Source organism: Hemitrygon akajei, chromosome 6 (assembly GCF_048418815.1).
Source record: "Hemitrygon akajei chromosome 6, sHemAka1.3, whole genome shotgun sequence".
Lineage (NCBI taxonomy): Eukaryota > Metazoa > Chordata > Chondrichthyes > Myliobatiformes > Dasyatidae > Hemitrygon > Hemitrygon akajei.
The window spans coordinates 47,881,949-47,902,189 of record NC_133129.1 but is presented as its reverse complement, the minus strand read 5'-3'; the positions used below and the strand labels follow the sequence as shown (position 1 = coordinate 47,902,189).

At 39.8% G+C, this 20,241-nt stretch overlaps 2 long non-coding RNA genes across 5 annotated transcripts in view; one reads left to right on the top strand and one right to left on the bottom strand.

Moving 5' to 3' along the window:
- Positions 1–20,241, top strand: part of LOC140729054 (uncharacterized) — a 140,927-nt gene that overhangs the window by 84,111 nt on the left and 36,575 nt on the right. The window lies entirely within an intron of this gene.
- On the bottom strand, positions 1,916–8,695 carry LOC140729055 (uncharacterized). The gene is made up of 3 exons (XR_012099247.1): positions 8,646–8,695; positions 3,470–3,525; positions 1,916–2,433 (listed from the first exon to the last, which is right to left on the bottom strand). It is a non-coding gene; the product is annotated as an uncharacterized lncRNA (long non-coding RNA).

Sequence of the window (20,241 nt, the reverse complement as noted above, 5' to 3'; positions counted from 1 at the left end):
ACTGTCCATTTTCAGTCCACAGAAGGGTGCTCCACTAACAGCAGCAGCATAAATGCAAAGATGGGCTCTGTTTTCTGGATGAACACAGTCACAAGGTCGAATTCAAGAGGACAACTAATCACAAAAATGCTGATGGCTTGTTCCATTCACCCTTGTAAGAGGAAATACCTGACAAATTTACAAAAGAGGACAGTCCCTATTATGGCAGAGATGACTGAAAGGGAAACCAGAAAAGACTGCACACTGTGTCAGATCTACCTGGTCACCCAAACTGGCTGGAATATGCAGCAGAAACTCCAGTTGCCCCATTTTTACCAGCACCAGGATGAATTTGCCCTTGACAGGCATTACCTTATGTGGGGATTGAGAGTTGTTGAAAGTTAAACTGTTGGTGTGGCTACAGAACAGGCATTTAGCTTGATCAAAATGAAAGCATTGGCTTGAAGCTTTGTCCGGTGGCCTGGAATAGGTTAGCAGATCGAGCAGCTTCCATGTACTGTTCCATGCTTGAAAACGCCAAGAGCATCAGCTCTCCATCCCTGGGAATGCCCTGCCTTGCTCTGGCAAAGGATTCATGTACATTTTGCTGGACCACTCATGGGCACAAATTTTTTGTTAGTATGGATACATCTGCAAACTGGCCTGAAGTGTTTCCAAAGTACAGCCTTGCGCACTGTTGGTATATTGAGAAGCCTCTTCTCAGGGACCGGTGATCCAGAATATTTGTTCAGTAACAATGGGCTATATTTTATTGTGGAACAGTTTGAGTCATTCCTAAAAATGAATGGAATAAGACATATCCCATCTGCATTGCTCCACCCAGCTACAAACGGCTTGGTGAAAGATTTGTCTGGAGTCTAAAGAGCACACTGTGGTCAATGTCAGCAGAACACACTGCACTGACACCGAATCAGAAACTCACCAGTTTACACCTTGCATATCACAATGCAGCATGGTCCACAAGCAACAAATCATCAGCTATGCTGTTCCTCGGTCATCCCCGGCACTCGCACTTGGATCTGCTGAAACCCAATCTCAGAAGGAGGAAGCAGGAATAGCAGCTGAGACAAGTTGAGGGCTCCTTAAGCAAAGTAGTTCGATGTTCCACTCCTGGACAAGCGGTGCTGGGGAGGGACTACAGAGGTAATCAAAAGTGGGTATTTGGAAAGACTAAGGACAGAACTGGACCGCTCTTCTACACAGTGGAAATTGTGTCTGATGTCATCTGGAGACATCACATCAATCAGCTGAGCAGAGCAGAGTTGGTTGTTGGAGAAGAAAGATTTGCAGAGCTGTCAGAACCTCTTCCCGCAGTCCCAGCGTCAACTCCTTCAACCACCATGAAGGAGGGCCCAGAGCCCGAGACGGTTTCACAAGCCCAGGAACCCGAGATTATTTCACAGGCATGAGCCTCTCCTGCCATTAGAGTGAGCCACCCCACCCCCCACCTCCACCTTGTCAGGAAAGGCATTATTCCACAAAAATAAGAACTCTGCCACAGCAATCAAATCTTTTGGCCTGAATGAGACAATCTAAAAGTTACTATGCTATGGATATCTATATAGTAGCTCTATGTTGAATAGATATACATCTATATAAATTAAGATGCATTTTATATTCAGTTGAAGTTTATAGCTAAGGAGGGAGGAGTGTTGTGTATTTAATATTTTAATAATATTTGAGTAATATTATAAATGTTTGATTAAGTATCCCTTGTTGTTTAAATACTTCTTTATGGATTATATGTAAAAATATGTGAATGGCATTCGGCATCATGCTACCACATCATATGTGCATGCCTCGCTGGAAGTAAAGAATGAAGTAGACACATGTCATCTCTCCAGCTCTCTTGTTTTTCTTTCAATTAGTTTTATATTTTGGAGTAACAAAACACAAGTGTTATCTCTGTCATACAGTGTCTTCGTGATACAGTAAAGAATAAAGGCTCTTAATTATGCTTGGAATAGTCTGAAACTACAGCAAGGGTTACTTCAGCAGCTCAGTTTAATGTACAGTGTAAGGCAATGAAGAGTTCTACCAACCAGAGAGTTACTTATAACAATATTGGTTTCACTCTGCAACTGAAGTTACACTCTGAATTTACATTGTGTAGATTATCTATAGTCACAAGACATCTACACAATAATTATACAACATTAATATCATACAACATAATGTTCACTTCTCAATATTAAAATAGTAAGGAGGTACCTTATAAAGTGGGCACTGAATGTACTTTTGTGGTCTTATGATGCTGTAGGCCATCCACTTCAAGGTTTGATGTGTTGTGAGTTCAGAAATACTCTTTTGCGTTAATAAGGCATTTTCGCCTACAGAACCGCCACTAACTAGATGTTTTCTTTTGTTTTTCCACACAATTTTCTGTAAACTCTAGAGGCTCTATTTGTGAAAATCCCAGGAGATCAGCAGTTTCTGAAACAATGAAACCACCCTGTTAGGCATCAACAACCATTTGACAAAGTTACTTAGATCACATTTCTTCCCCATTCTGATTTTTGGTCTGAACAACAGATGAACCTCTTGACCTACATACTTTTATGCTTTGAGTTGCTGCCGCATGATTGGCTGATTAGTTAACTGCATTAAGGAGCAGGTGTAGAGGTGTATCTAATAAAGTGGCCACTCAATGCATATAATGCTTAAAATTTCCAAAGAGTAAAATTAAAGCAATGTTCCGTTCTGGCCAACAAAATCTTGTCTATTTGTTAGAGACACATCTTATTGACTGGTATCGCCCAGTTTCAGAAACCTGTGGCCAAGTTTTCATTTAATGGCTAATGGACCCATGGTGTGACTGCATGGCAGAGACTGTGATTTATGACTGTAGAGTGAGAGGGATTTTAATTTCCAGTGCCATGATTAATCTCTGTCTCAAGGGAGGGCAGATGACCAATTTATTTATTTATTGAGATACAGCACAGAATAGGCCCTTTCTGCCTGTTGAGTTACACCACCTAGCAACCCCAATTTAACTCCAAGCTCATCATGGGACAATTTACAAATACCAATTAACCTACTAATCATTACGTCTTTGGACTGTGGGAGAAAACCCATGCATTCCACGGGGAGGACGTACGGACTGCTTGCGGATGACATCACAATTGAACTCTGAACTCTGATGCCCTGAGCTGTAATGGTGTGGCGCTAACTGCTACGTTACTGTGGCGCCTGATATGCAGCAGCATTTCAGATGTGATGCAGCACAAGAAGTTTAAATAACTTTGGGGATGGAGAACACATTGGACAAGAAAGACCTTCTTCTGCGGCAGTGTAGTAGCAGCTCCTGCTACTCCTGGCCCCACACACTGAAGTTCAACAATATTCTAAAGAAAGCTACTGGATTCTTTTTACTCTCATTTTCTTACCTTGTGTTACTAGTCTGACAGAAAAATCACACGTTTCTTGCACAGGCCTCTGGTTAAAATGCAGCCAATATTGATTGACTCACCTTTGTTTGATCTTCCTATTTAGAGATGGACTCTGATGGATTCCAGCAAACTTCGGCTTGGAAGAAAAAAATATACATCAGATATCTAGTTGCCTGCTATTTCTGCTGGACAAGCATGTTAAAATCCATTTTACCGATGAAAGATCATTGACCTGAAACATTAGCCTTGTGCTCTGCTGTCTTCACTGACCCACTCAATATTTCCAGCACTGTTTGTTTTATTTCAGATTTACGTCATCTGCAGTATTTTGCTTTTCAAAAATCCATCTTTGTTATGCACAAGAGAAATAAATCAGATTTTACCCTTCCCAGCCACAACTAGACAGTGCTTGTTATATACTCGGTTTGGATTATTGCCCTTAAGCATTTTATGGATACCATGCTGGATCTGGGAGTGATCATAGAGCAGGGAGCAAAGCCACCATTATTAAAAAAATGATCTTTTTTCCATAGACACAATATAATTGTAAATAATAATACCCAGACAATTGCTCTGCCAGGATATGAAATCTGAGCTTTTTGTTACATTGCAGAATAGAAACTCATAATTAACTCCCTATGAATCTGCCATGGACAAATTTACTTAGCCATGAAACGCATACTGAAATCTCAAATTCTATAAACTGAACATTTGTACATTTTCAATCAAAAATTTCCTCTGCATAGTAAATTAGTATTCTGGTTTCCTTGATTAATCTGTATTTAATTTTGATAAGTAATAATTAAAGCTTGCAATTGAACAAAATACCCTTGGGGTTAATTAACAAGAAGCTGTGCTTCAGATTGCTTGCTAAAAATCACACCATTTCCAATTCTATTCTAATGAAAGGAAGTGACAATATTGTATGAATCTAATGGTTTAATTACCCGATGAACAAATTGATTGAATTAATATTTGACTTCAAATAGCCATTCCATGAAGTTACCCTTCTTATGCCGTGGAAGACCATCTGTAGATCCCTTTGCCACTTCATCTCTCTAATTTCCTTTGAGCTTATATTTTTTTCCTTAAGCTTCTGATCTTTCCTTCATTTTAGTTCCTCTTCTGGCTCAGCAGCAATTTTAGTTGATTGGTGTTCTGCATTTTAAAGGCTCTAGATAAATACATGGGTTGCTGTTATATTCAGGAAAAGGTCAGCAAGTGGTCATTATTTAATGGTTCTGACACTGAAGGTCATTAGACCACAAGACCATAAGACATAGGAGCAGATTAAGCCATTTGGCCCATCGAGTCTGCTCTGCCATTCAATCAGGGCTGATACTTTTTTCTCCCCTCTTCAGTCTCACTCCCCGTCCTTCTCCCTGTAACCTTTGATGCCATGTCCAATCAAGATCCTATCAAGCTCTGCCTTAAATATACCCAACGACCTTGACTCACAGCTGCCTGTGGTAACAAATTCCATAAATTCATCACCCCGGCCTCAGAAATTTCTCCATATCTCTGTTGTAAATGGATGCCCCTCTATCTTGAGGCTGTGCCCTCTTGTCCTAGACTCTCCCACCATGGGAAACATCCTTTCCACATCTACCATGTCTAGGCCTTTCAACATTCGAAAGGTTTCAATGAAATCCCATTTCATCATTCTAAATTCCAGCGAGTACAGACCCAGAGGTATCTCTGATATTCCTTGAATGATAACTCTTTAATTCCAGGAATTATCCTTGTGAACCTCCTCTGAACCCTCTCCAATGCCAGCACATCTTTTTTAAGATGAAGAGCCCAAAACTATTCACAATACTCAAGGTGAATCTTCACCAGTGCCTTATAAAGCCTCAGCATCACATCCCTGCTGATGTATTCTAGAACTCTTGAAATGAATGCTAACATTGCATTTGCCTTCCTTACCACTGATTCTACCTGCAAGTTAAACCTTAGGTTGTTCTGCACAAGGACTCCCAACTCCTTTGAATCTCAGATTTTTGGATTTTCTCTCCATTTAGAAAATAGTCTGCACATTGATTTCTTCTACCAAAGTGCATGACCATGCATTTTCCAACATTGTATTTCACTCGCCATTTTCTTGCCCACTCTCCTAATCTGTCTAAGTCCTTCTGTAGCCTACCTGTTTCCTCAACACTACCTGCCCCTCCAATCTTTGTATCATCTGCAAACTTGGCAACAAAGCCACCTATTCCATTATTTAAACCATTGATGTACAGCATAAAAAGAAGCGGCCCCAACACCAATCCCTGTGGAACACCGCTAGTCACAGGCAGCCAACCAGAAAAGGATCCTTTTATTCCCACTCACTGCCTCCTACCAATTAGCCTTGCTCTAACTATGTCAATAACTTTCCTGTAATACCATGGGCTCTTAACTTGGTAAGCAGCCTCATGTGTGGCGCCTTGTCAAAGGCCTTCTGAAAGCCCAAATATACAATATCCACTGCATCCCCTTTATCTATCCCACTTGTAATCTCCTCAAAGAATTCCAACAGGTTCATCAGGCAGGATTTTCCCTTAAGAAAACCATGCTGACTTTGTCCTACCTTGTCCTGTGTCACCAAGTACTCCAGAACCTCATCCTTAACAATTGACTCCAACACCTTCCCAACCACCAAGGTCAGGATAAATGGTCCATAATTTCCTTCCTGCTACCTTCCTTCTTTTTTAAAGAGTGGAGTGGCATTTGCAATTTTCCAGTCCTCAGGCACCATGCCAGAGTCCAATGATTTTTGAAAGATCATTTCTAATGCCACCACAATCTCCACAGCTATTTCTTTCAAAACCTGAGGGTGCAGTTCATCTGGCTTGGGTGATTTATGTACCTTTAGGTCTTTCAGCTTTTTGAGCACTTTCTCCCTTGTAAGAGTAACTGTACTCACTTCTCTTCCCTCACATCCTTCAACATCTGCCACACTGCTGGTATATTCCACAGTGAAGGCTGATGCAAAATACTCATTTAGTTCATCTGCCATCTCCTAGTCCCCTGTTATTATTTCCTCCAGCCTCATTTTCTAATGGTCCTATATCCACTCTCATCTCTCTTTTAATTTTCACATACTTGAAAAAGTTTTTACTCTGATATTTTTTGCTAGCTGGCTTTCATATTTCATCTTTTCCATCCTAATGACTCTTTTAGTTGCTCTCTGTAGGGTTTTAAAAGCTTCCCAATCCTCTGTCTTTCCATCTAATTTTTGCATTGTTGTGTGCCCTCTCTTTTGCTTTTACATTAGCTTTGACTTCACTTTTCAGCCACAGTTGTACTATTTTGCCATTTGAGTATTCCTTTGTTTTTGATATACATCTATCCTGCATCTTCCTCATTTCCCCCAGAAACTTACACCATTGCTGCTCTGCTGTCATCTCTGCCAGCATCTCCTTCCAATTTACTTTGGTCAACTCCCCTCTCATACCACTGCAACTTCCTTTACTCCACTGAAATACTGCCATGTCAGATTTTATTTCCTCCCTATCAAATTTCAAATTGAACTCAATCATATTGTGATCACTGCCTCCCAAGGGTTCTTTTACCTTAAGCTCCCTAATCACCTCCAGTTCATTACATAACACCTAATCCAGTATAGCTGATCCCCTAGTAGGCTTAATGACAACCTGCTCTAAAAAGCCACCTCATAGGCATTCTTGTTGCACAATTATGTCCTCCTGTTATCAAGCTCCAGCTTACATTTTCAAAGGATATTTTTTTCCAGTACCAACAACACTGGAAATATGTACCTCTAAGTTGGTTGCTAATAAAAGCAGAAATACTGGAAATACTTAGCAGGCCAGGCACCATCTGTGGAGAGATGCAGTTTTACAGCTAATAATCATTCATCAGAACTGGGAAAAAGTTAGTAATTTTAGAAAAATGAGCTGCAGAGATGGTGAGGAAAGGCAGGTAGAAAAAAAGATCTGAGTGGAAAGAGAACAGGAGCAATTGGATTTCACAAGCTGTGGTGGTGCCAGCTGAAAGTGGACAGTAAAGGCCAATAAACGATTACAGTACTGGGATATCAGCGAGGGAGGTAAACAGGAGTAGATGAAGGAAATCTGAATAAACAGGAGAAATTAAAAAATCCTGAATGTTGGAAAGGTGAGATTTAAGACAGAGATGTTTGATTACCTGAAACTTAATTACCACTGATTAAGGGCAGTTCCAGTGTGTATTTGAGTTGGAAGATGATTAAACTTAATTGGATTAGAGCAGGAACCGTAGGTCAGAATAGAAATTGGATGGAGGTTAGAATTATCTGCAGCAACAGACAAACATCTCCTTCCATGTACTCTGCATTCTATAAGGATCTACATCTACATCAACTCTATTATTCTGTCCTAGACCCACACCTCTTCACTGCCTTAAGACCAGCTATTGTTTTCATTTCTAGTGGCTAGAATGGTAAATTGAGCACTTTAAATTGCAGCTGAAGCTGGAGCGAGTTTTGCATCTGAAATTATTGTTGCTATATAAACAAACAACAATTACAGAAAAAGGCTCCAATGTCAACCAAACTACCAAGACATCTTATAAAGTCAAAGCTTTGCTCTAGTCCTGAATTATCAATATCTCTAAAGCATTAAAAAATGCAAACTCTACTGATGAACAGTTTCAACATGACTTAGAGACATCTTATGGATATATAGACTTAAAAATTAGGAGCAGATGTAGACAATGTGACCCTCCGAGCTTGCTATGTCATTAGACAAGATCATGGCTGATCTTCTACCTCAGCTTAGTTTTCCTGCACATAATTCCCTGAAAGTCCAGAAATCTATTGATCATTTTTTTAAATGAACTTCACAAATGAGACTCCCATTTCTGACTTAAATAGTCTGCTTCTTATTCTGACTCAAAGTTCTAGATTCCTCAGCAAAGGGAAGACATCTTCCATTCATCCATTTGTCTAGCTTTGTCATCAAGTCAAGCTTTGTAATATTTTTAAAGTTTAATTTTGATCACCTCCATTCTTCTAAACTCTAAAGAATACCGGAGAGTTAACACAGTCTCTTCTCATATAACAAACCTGTCACCAGAAACTCAAAGAAAATTTATCTCCCAATCCTGTCTATATGTAACTTCATACCCACAGCAATGTGGCTGACTTTAATCCATCCATAGGAATGGCCTACCAGATCATTTAGTTATAACTGCTATGACATAACTGGAAAAGAATAAAACTGGAGAATTCATCCATCTTGGTACAAAATTTGAATACAGTAAAGTTACTCCACATACCATTCTGATTTAGAAATATATCACTGGTCCTTTACCATTGCTGGGTCTAAATCCTGGAATTTGCTCTGCACCAGTACTCTGGGAGTATCTTCACCAGGACTACAGAGCATAAAAAGGTGGCTCACCCCCAGCTTTCAGATGGTCAATTGATGCTGGGCCATCAAATGATGCCTGCACCCTGAAAAATCAATGTATAGAAACAGTCAGTTTCCAGGTGACTTTTACTGATACTACTTTCTAGATGTCAAACTCAGCTCCTCCAGCTGCTAAAGTGGAATACATATGTAGCAACCAATCAGGGATTGAGTTGAGTTTGATGTCCACTTCACAAACTGCCGAAGTATTAACTCCACTAACTCACTCAGTCTTAATTCCACTTAAGCTCACTAAGTTAAAAGTTAAAACTGATCAATCTACAAAAAAAACATCTGATCCAAAACATTGCTACCAGTGTATACTGAACTACACAGCTTTACATTTTCAAAAGAAAACTAATTCTCCCTATACCATGTTGAGATATCAGTTCCCTCCATTTCAATCCAACAGCAGACCAATCACACATTACTTCCAATGGAGAATGACATATTTATAATCGATTGAAGATTTTATGTTTTCAACTTTCATTGGTTGACAAACTCAGATTTAAATTGGGATAATTAAACATTTTTGGATTTGATTTTCTAAAAAGTCTCAGAACAGTTGGACATCTGTAATAGATCATGAACACCTCAAGCATTCAGAGTGTGAAAACCTGAACAAGCAATGCATGCACTATGCATGAGTCATTAATGCAGTAAAAAATATGAACTGGATTAATATTCATTCCACAAAAGAATCAGAAATTTAAAAAACTGATATTCTATAATATCATCTATATGCTCAGGCTGTCATAGTCCCAACTGGCAATTTCCCATCTTGCCATTATCTCATTGATTGTGCCTTAATTCCTGTCGGCTGAATCCCTATGATTGCTAGTCCCATTAATTATCACACACCTGGTTCCCATTAGTGAACATAGGATAAAACTCGGGCATCACAGCCATGCTGTGCCAGTTCGTTGGTCAACTCTGGTGTAAGCAAACCCCATTTCCTGATTCCTTTGGACTGTCAGTTCTAAGTTCGGCATCATTTCCTGGACACTCTCCATAAACCTTGTCTCTGTGTAAAGACCCTCCTGGATACCGGTTCCCCGTTCGCGACGGTGCTAACGCCTCACAATTCTGCCTCCGCGCCTGTGTCCTGCGCTTGGGTTCCTCCTCAGCCTCGTCCTTGCAACACAGACAAACTAAGACATTTGAAGTTATCATAAATCCACAGCAGCATATTTATTGTATTTTGATATTTTGGCATTATTAATGGGCATATTTAAATGGAAGAGATTGTAGAGAGCTTCTTTGCACATGAAATAGTAAATTGAAAGATTAGGTGTTAAATAAAAATGAATGGAAGGGAATGTGAGATGATAGATATTGGGAGATACACCCAGGACAGAGAAACCTCAAAGGTAAGGATTCAGATACACTCATCATAAAAAAAACATGAAATAACAACATGAAAAATCAAATGGGATCCCAGACTTTATAATCACGGACATAAACTATAAGAGCAAGTTCTTACTCTGACTTCTCATCTTTTTTCTCTGGTCCTGATGAAGCGACTCGGCCTGAAATGTTGATTCTTTACCCTTTTCCAAGGAGACGGTCTGGCCGCCTGAGTTTTGTGTGTGTTGCCGAGAGATCAGCCATGAATTCACTGAATGATAGAGAAAATGAAAGGGGCCGAATGGCCTACTTCTTTGTTTCTAATGTTCAAATGTTTGCACCATTTAGTTTCTCCTGGTTTTGAATAAAAACCACAAAAGACTGAATGGTATAAAATATGATGGCGCTAATTGATAAAAAGTAATAAAAATTTGTTACTCACATTTTATCTACCTGGGTAAGATGTAACTAGAAGGAAGCTAAATAAAATGATGAGAAGACTGAATAAAATGTTGGAAATGTAAAACATAAATACTGAAAATACTGTAAATTGAAGAGAATGCTAGAAATATTTAGCACCTGTAAGAAAGAAAAATGGATTAGCTTTTAGGATTTTCTTTTCTATTTGTGGTAAAAATGTCAATTTAATTTATACCCATGCCATTTCATGTACGGTATTGAGTCTTCTACTCATGAGCTATACATAATGTATTATTTGTGCAATCATGTGTGAGTTTGAAATGGCCATAGATAAATGTGGATTTATGTGCTAAATAATAACGTCCTGGAAAAGACAAAAATTTGAAACTGGAGACTGCCAGAAAGAAAGCTGAAATGTCTTGGCTTCAGCAATGATGAGGCTTTATAGCAGAGAGAAAATGACACCAGCTATCTTTAATTTCAAGCAATTGGGACTCATGAGAACTAAAAAAAAAAATGGGTAGAGGTAACTAACAATCTGAAATAAGTCTGCACTTGAAAATCTAGACAGATTTTCCTAAATGAACTTTGAACAAATCGAAGTGAACTGAGGATAGAGTTCTGAGAATTTGTTGGAAGGGCCTGAAGAGAGGCAGGACATCTTAGCATAAGATAATGGATTGGGTGAGCAAATTCATGGTATGCTACACTACAAGAAACCATTTGGCCCATTATGGCAATGCCAGCCCTTTGATGTGCTTATCCAATTACCTTCAGTTCCCTCTCCTTGACCAAAGATATGTATTAGCTTTTCCTTCTATACATCCACTTTCCTTTTAGGAATGGAGCAAATTTTGGGGATTGGTTATAAAAGGGATTTTTCTATTATATTTTCAACCACTCACATAAATTTGAATAGCAAAACATCTTCTCACCTGGATCCACTTATCACTATCTAGTTCCTGCCTTGCCATATCCCATCGCCCTTTACTTCTAGCTACCTCCCTTTCACCGATTCAGTCCATATGCAGAGTCTTGACCCTAAATGTCGAATTTTCCTTTGCCTCCACAGATGCTACCTGACCCGCTGAGTTTGTCCAGCGCTTTTTAGTTACTGCAACTCCAAGGAATTTATTGCATTTGGATCAATTTTTCTTTCAACTAACATTGAACTAAGAATTGTAGAGTTTAGGGATCCAGGAACAGTAATCACGAAAGCTTAGAGACAAGTACAAAGGGCAATTAAAAAGTTAAATATACTTTTGGCTTGCTTTCAGAAGGGACTGAAATGCAAAGGGTAGAACTTATTCTACCAGTACAGAAGTATTATTTACATCACACTTGGAATATTGCTTGAATTTCTGTGAAACATTGGTCATGCAGCAGGTGTAGTATATATTTACCAGAATGCCAGTAGGGCTAAAAGGATTACATTAACAAAACAGATCCAGAAACTGGCCTGTTCTGTTTTCATTTTAAATTATTTAATTCGTGACCTTCAAGGTCTAAGAGATGACTGAGCTTGATGGAGTGGCTGGGGAGAAATCACTTTCTTTGGCAAAGAAGCACAGAACAAAGGGGCATCGACTGAAAATTGGATCAATGCCTAATGTCAGGAAGCACTTCTTCATCAGGAATGCAATTGTCATCTGAAACATTCTCTCCAGAAAGCTATTGAAGGGAGGTCAGTTGATTGTTCAAAACTGCAACCGTGAGGCACTTTAAGTTTTGCAGAGCCAGGGTGAGAAGATGAGCTGAGAATGCCGATCAACCATGAAAAACAGGCTCATAAAGCAGAATGACTAATTCTTGTTCCATACTCTCCTTTGGCAACTTATGCTGGAGTTAAGAGAATGAGCTCAGACCAAAGCTTCTGTCATCTGTGGATTAATGTTCAAATTACAAAACACAAACTGAACTTGATTCTAATGTCTGTAAATGAATGTTTTACCTTCTTTTGCCTGTTAATTTCCTTTCCCATACATTAGACTGGAGAATACTTGCTGTTACCATGATTGTCATATCCATCTGGGATCATACACCATCTGCATGCTGAAGAACAAGAACCATTGTCAAGAGGCAACCCTTGAAAACATTAATCATTAAAAGATGATTTCTTTGAAGAAGGGTCTCAGCCCGAACTGCCGACTGTTCACTTATTTCAGCTGAATTCCTCCAACATTTTGTGCATGCTAATCATTAAAAGACACTGTTTTAAGAACCAGACCAAATCAGCATAAACTATAAAGTTACAGAAAGTCATGGAGTCATACAGCCCTTCAGCCCTCAGTGTCTGTGCTGTCCACCAAGTACTTAAGTATACTAGTCTCATTTTCCAGCACTCAGTCTACAGTTTACTATCCTAAGGGATATGAAATGCTCAGTTAAATATGTTTAGAGAGTACCTACCTCCCCCATGCCCATAGGAAGTGTGTTTTAGATTTCAAGCACCCTTTGAATGAAAAATATTCTTCCTTAGCTCCCTTCTAAATTGCCCATCTCTTTCCTTAAACCTATGTCATCTGCTTACAGACAGTAGAAAAGATTCTCATTATCTGCCCTGTGTCCCTCATAATTTTGAATACCTCAATCAGGACATCCTTCAGCCTTCCCCACTCCAAAAAGAAAATGAACCAAGCCTATCCAGTCTCCATCCTGAGCAATGTACTGGAGAAATCTCGGGTGCAAGCATTTCCTTCCTATAGTGTGGCATGCAGAAGTGCATCCAAAACTCCAAAATGGCCTAATTAATGTTTTATGCAGCTGAACCCTAACCTCCTTTCTCTGATCTTGTACTGTATGTGCCACTAATGAAGGTTATTCTCCCACATAGCTTTTTAACCACTTCTCTGGCTGTGTTGCCACCTTCCAGGGCCTTTGGATGTGTGCAGCAAGAACCCTTTGTTCCTTGGTATTTATTATGGTTCTAACATTGACTGTGAACATTCTAACCCTATTAAATCCTCCAAAGCTTACACTCTAGTAGGTCTTCACCTGCCATTGCCACGCTCATCTCACCAGGTCCTCAACAACATTCTGTAGCCACAGAAACCTCTCCTCATTGTCAACAACAATGGAGTCATATGGCATGGAACCAAGCCCTTCAGCCCAACACTTTGTCCATCCTGTCCAATATACTTACCTGAGCAACTGCCATTTCCTTGCATTTGTCCCATATCTCTCTAAATCCTTCCCATCTATGAATTTGTTCAAATGTCTCTTAAGCTTTTTAATTGTGTTAACCTCTACCATTTCCTCTGGCAACTGTTTTATTTACCCAATAGCCTCTGTGTGAAAGACTTGTCCCTTAGGCCCCCTTTAAGTCATTCTTCCCTTCTTTTAAACTGGTGCCCATTAGTATTAGATATCCTTGCTTTCTCTACCTCCTGTAATTTCATAACCTTCTATAGTCAGTGAAGGCAAGTGTGCCATCTTCCTTCTTCAACAGTTTGTCTACTTGTATTGCCACTGCCATGTCACCTGAGACCTTTCTAATCATTCCTCGTTCAGTCACATCCAAATCATATATCAGTGAAGATCTCTACCGCAATCCCCATGGTATACTGTTGTCAGGTGTCTAATGGCAAAAGCACCAACCTTCAGCCACTATCTTCTGCTTCTTATCAACAAACAACTTACAGATCCGCACACAAAATGCTGGAGGAACTCAGCAGGTTGGGCAGCATCTACAGAAATGAATAAACAGTCAGGCCGAGACTCTTCTTCAGGACTGGAAAGGAAGGGGGAATACACCAGAATAAAAAGGTAGGGAGAGGGGAAGGGGGATAGCTAGAAGGTGATACTGTGGGTGAGGCTGGGTGGGCAGAGGAAGAGGAGAGATCTAGCCCTTTCCCCTTCCTACCCATCTGGCTTCACCTATTGTATCCCCATCTAGGTATCCTCCTTCCCCTCCCCCCACCATTTTATTTTGATGTTTTCCCCCTTCCTTTCCAGTCCTGAAGAAGGGTCTTGGCCTGCAATGTTGATTGTTTATTCATTTCCATAGATGCTGCCTGACCTACTGAGTTACTCCAGCATTTTGTGTGTTGCTTTGGATTTCCAGCATCTACAGGATTTTGCGAGCTAAAAACTTACAGATCCATTTTACTTTCTTGCCCTGGATTTGATATGTTCTTAACTAATGAACCAGTCTATCATGGGAGACCTCATTAAAGGTCTTACTGAAAAGTCCTTGTTGATTACATCAATGACATAGCTCTTGTCAATTAACTTAGAGCCCAGCAATCTTTTCTCTCTCCTGCTGCAGAAAATTGGACAATGTCTCATCAGGCCCAGAGGATTCATCCACTTTTAAACTCTCTAAAATATCTTAGACCTCCTCCTTTACAGTGGGGATTTACTTCAGAATTCCATCAACCCCTTCTTTGCATTTTCAGCCTCAATATCTTTCTCCATTATGGATAAAGATAAGAAGTATTTATTCAAGACCTCCAGATCGGCACACTGATTTCCAATTTGGTTCTTAAATGGGTCCATCTCTTTGCTTGGTTACTACCTTGCTCTTAGTTTGCTTATAAAATGGTTTGGGATTTGCCATAATCTTTCCAACCAATCCTACTCTGTACCTTTCTCTGCTCTCCTAACAACATTTTAAAGTAATCACTCACCGCACCCCACCCACTCTACCACCAACATTTTTATACACCTGTAGATAGTTATTTTAAAATGCTTTATTATTAAAATTTTTATCTCCAGGGTAACTTGGACTTGTTCTTACCATTCATCCTTACCAAAACACATTAGCCCTGAACTCTCCCTTTCATTTTTAAACGACTGATTGGTCACGTGAAGATTTACCTGCAAGTAGCTGCTTCCAGTCCATTTTTGCCAGGTCTTGTTTTATCATGCTGAAATCACCCTTCTGCCAACTCAGGACCTCAATTTCTAATCTTTTCTTGCCCTTCTCCGCAAATATTTAGAGCTACGTTCATTCTCTCTGAAATGTTCTCTGACGGACTCATCTTCCGCTAGGATTAGCATGATATGTTGGAGTCGGAAATGTGACCACACTTGTGGGCTGCCCTACACAATCCTCGCTGATTTGACTTGACTCAAAATGACACATTTCACTATATATTCAGATGCATATGTGACAAATTATGCTAATCTTTAATAAAATATTTTAAATCTTTAAATCCAGTATCACCCTTTCTCTAAGAGGGCTATCCACACACTGGCTCAGAAAATTCTTCCACATGTACTTTAAAAATTCTCTCTGCCAAGTTCTTGCACTAAAGTGATCCTAGTACATGCTGGGGAAGTTGGAGTTCCCTTACTACAAATACCTTCTGGTGTACATATTTACCCCTCCATCTTCTGCTGACTGTTTAGTGGCTTTCAGTGTACACCTACAAAATGTTTATCCTTTTTGTTCCTAAGCTCTATCCTTTTTCTTTCTAGCTCTGTCAAGTATACTGTATGGGGCATCTTCTTTCACATTAAGCCTCACCCATATAGAAAGGGAATTTGGTTAAATGTGTAGCTGTTTTTAATCATATTTTCAATACATTGTTGTTTTCGCAATTACGTTATCAGGTTACAAAATATGTACAGTCAGCAATAAACAGAAAATTGTTCTAAGCAGGAACAGCTGTTTCAGGGGGATAAAACTTAAAAAGCAAATGGAATCTCAACACCAAGTTTCCCATCAGCCAACTATTAACAATTGGACATTGGCTGATTTTATAAAGGATGAGTAAGCATCATCTCGGAAAACCAACTACACTGATATAAATCATTTAATTGGGTGTTTCTGTCTATATATCATACTCACAGGCAAGATTCAGCAGTGATAAAGAATAAAGCCTTCAGTGTCTAGTTAATTTTTCATACTAGTGGCATATTAGGTAAATTATAATACGAATTCAATCATGAGAAACATCACAGATTCCCATTTCAGAGAACTGAGTACCAGTTTCACATATAATGCTTGCAAAATATTTGTTCCTTGCATTTGCTCTATGTGTTTTAATTCAGGTCCCTACTGTGCCAGTTAGCATGGATACAGAATGGTCTCTGTGACTGTGAGAAATTACAAGTCCTCTTCCACTGACAAAAGTGTAATGGTTGTGATTCTGACATTCATACACATTTCGGATTGTCAAGTGCACGTGGGACATTGCCTAGTAGGGCCTGCATTTATATCTGGAATGCTCTTATGAAAGGAAACCCAGGGTTACTATCAATGTCTGGTTATTAAGATTCATTGGGGGCTGTTTCCCCAGAACTTCCCTGCAGAATCCTGCAGGAAAGGATAAGCGAACCATGACAGCACTGTTGGGGCAGTTTATGCTCAGGCACCTCCAATAGACTGACCATCTAGTTTGCTAGCCTGGTAACAGACTCTTAAAATGTACATTCTGTTTCAAGCTCCAACATAGCCAGACTTTACCGCATGGACTGAGGAGTCAATTCAAAGTTTTTCTCAACTTTATAAAAGACCATAAGACATAGGAGCCTTTTGAGTCTACTCTGCCATTTGATCAAGGCTGGCTTATTTTCCTTTCACTCCCATTCTTCTGCCTTCTCCCCATAACTTTTGACAGTCTTACTAATTAAGTACTGATCAACCCTGCCTTAAATATGTCCAATGACTTGGACCCCCTGCTATCTGTAGCAACAAATTCCAGAGATTCACCACCCTCTGGCTAAAGAAATTGCTCCTCATCTCTGTTCTAAAGTGGTGTCCTTCTGTTCTGAGGCTGTACCCTCTGGTCCTAGACTTTCTCACTCTTGGAAACATCCTCTCCTCAGACACTCTATCTGGGCCTTTCAATTTCCTTTAACATCCCTGCCATGACCTTGATAAATGGAGAAAGAGTACATGTAGTTGTGTTCAGAACCTGCAGTCCATTCAGTAGGAGGAAACAGAAGCCCATTGTAAACAGAGGACTGATTTCTCAACCACCCTGTCTGAGCCCAGCTGCCTCACTTGCAATAGAGTCATGGGGTCTCCAACTGGGTTCATCCACCACCTCACAATCAACAGAAGTGGAGCAGGAACTTGAATCACGTTTGACTCCAAGGAAAGAAGAGGAGAAGGCAGAGAAGGCTTGCATTAGATCCTTGTTTTCCTGGACACTCTCATCAAATCAGCCCTGATGGTTTATGCTGGTGAACTAATGTCACTACCACAAGTGTCAGTTTTGGCAGAGAGATCCTGCCTGGCACGTGTATGCAAAGCAATCAGTGTCAGAGAGCATCATCATTGCCTTGTGGTGTTCAGATTCCTCTGCTCCCCTCAAAGGAAACGTGCTCTTCCCTGCAACTCACTAAGCCTGATGAGTCAGAGTTCTCAGAGAAGGAGGAAGGTTAACAGAATTTTTATTTGTTCAGGAGTGACAATTATTCTGATGTGTAAGCAGCAGCATAGTGCCTGCAAGATCCATTCCAGGGTACAGCGACTTAATAAAGCTACATTTCTAACATTCAAAACCTTCGCTAAGGTACACTACAGCACAGCTTAGAAGGTCAGCAGAACGTACAGAATGGCTAATGAACTTTTCAGCATATTTTTCAAAATTCAATTTGCTTTCAAATAAACAGTAATGCTTAGTCATATATTCCAACCATTAAAATAGTTTCCTTGCTGGAGAAGAATGATTTTGACATGCACTCACAATGCAAGATGCTCTGCTTTCAGCCAAAATGCTCAATGTCTTTGTCTTAAACACAAAGTGCATCTGCCTTGTAACAAAATGTGCATTTAGATTGTCTATAATGTTAATAATGCAATTGACTGAAATTATATGGGCTGAACTTTATTATGATACATAGCTCTTCAGATTGGTTACTCTCAGTGACCAAGGCCAATGATGAAGAGTCCTGATGATGGATCTCAGCCCAAAAGATTGACTATTTATCCCTCTTCATAGAGGCTGCCTGACCTGCTCAGTTCCTCCAGCACTTTGTGTGTGTTACTCTGGATTTCCAGCATCTGCAGAATCTCGTTTTTATGAATCCATTGTCCTTGTGTTGGTCTTTGGCTGCTGTTACACCACCTGCTGTAAGATAAACAGGAATTTTTTTAAAAAAAACAGAACAAGGCCATCCGTAGGAATAACACGTAAGTAGTATCTATTTGGCCGATTTGCAAGCATGATAGTGTCTACTTTTAGCATTAAACAGCCGTATTGGTATTATTCCACCAATTACAATTTAGCTTGATTTTGCAGATACTGTACTGCAGGGACATCTGAAACTCATCTTCTTTCGATTAAAGAAGTTTTGTTCCTGCTTTGACAGCCTCAATGTCAAAGCTCTGCTAATATTTTCTTTGCTGTTATGGGCCAGGCTCCTTTATTGAGGCTGCTGTCAAATAACTTATAAAAAAGTTTAATACTTGCAATATGTACAAGAATTCTGTGGTAAACTTACATGAAACCAGGCTTAAGAGCTATGGGGTGATGTCACTACATTTCATATAAATATAAAACATGTGATATGAATGCAGGATAAAAGAACAAAGAGAATATTATCTTTCTTAGGTTAGTAGAGTGTGCGCCTGAGGGTGTCAGGTCTTATTAACAGTCTCATTATGGTTCCCTGAATATCAGATCACTATTTGCTGTGGAAATAATGATGGCAGCTACTGAAGCAGAAATAATTTGGGAGACAGGATTCTCATTACAACACTTTCCACTTTTTAAATGAACGTTGCTTAAAACAAAAACATATATATTGTAGTCATATATAAAAATAAATATATGTACAAAATAGCTCAATCTCAGCTAAATGGGAGTTTCGATTGTACTGAAAATGGACTATATATAAGAGGCCCTGTTGGCCAGGGTTGACCGTGACTGTGGAGTCCTGGCTGTCTACATGATATGCAAGTCAGTACACAAGCTACAGCTGTACGATATGGAGAGCAAGCTATTGCCTATGTAGCAGAACCCTCCCCTCCACACAACTGATGAATCCAAAGGAATATACAGTTTCGTACCAACGGTGTTGCAGGAATTGCCAGGCAGTCTTGAAATCAATGTAGGGCTACCTTAGGGACTCCAACTCTGGATTTTTCTTCAGGGTTTTACTCCCAAAGTCTTCATAGCTGCAAGGCAGTGGAGGTTTGATATCAGAGCTCCTAGGTGAGATGGCAACCATGGCTGACAAACCCCATCCACCCGAAGCGACTGGCTTTAAGGTGTCAGTAACCTGCCTTTGCCCGTCCTTCTGTCAGCAGAAACAGTTCCGCCAGGATTAGTAGCAAAGCCACACATGAAGGCCAAAGTTAGACTTGGTTGTCAGAGGCTATTTGAGACGCACGTCATTAGGAGCATTTAATAGGTAGTGGGAGCTCATCCCCATTACCAAACAAGCTCTAACAACTTTAGGGAACCAAGCTATGTATAATCAAGGGAATTTCTACTAGACTACTACATTTGGAATACTACAGTGTTATTCATAAATTCCAGAACTTGGTCCAGTTGAATCTGGTCCTGACTTTGACACAGATAATGGAATTTCACACCATGCATGTGTGCTGCTGTTTAATTTTGTCTGGGCTTAACAGTGAAGATATCAGCTGGCAGCGTGTCTGAAACTGCTGTACTGCATTTTAAAAGAATAGCATTATTTGTGTTCCTCTGGTCCTATTAAGAGAGAGACAATCCTTGGCCATATACAGGAGTGTTTAATCCTCTGTGGTTTATCATAGGAATGCACTTTCGTTG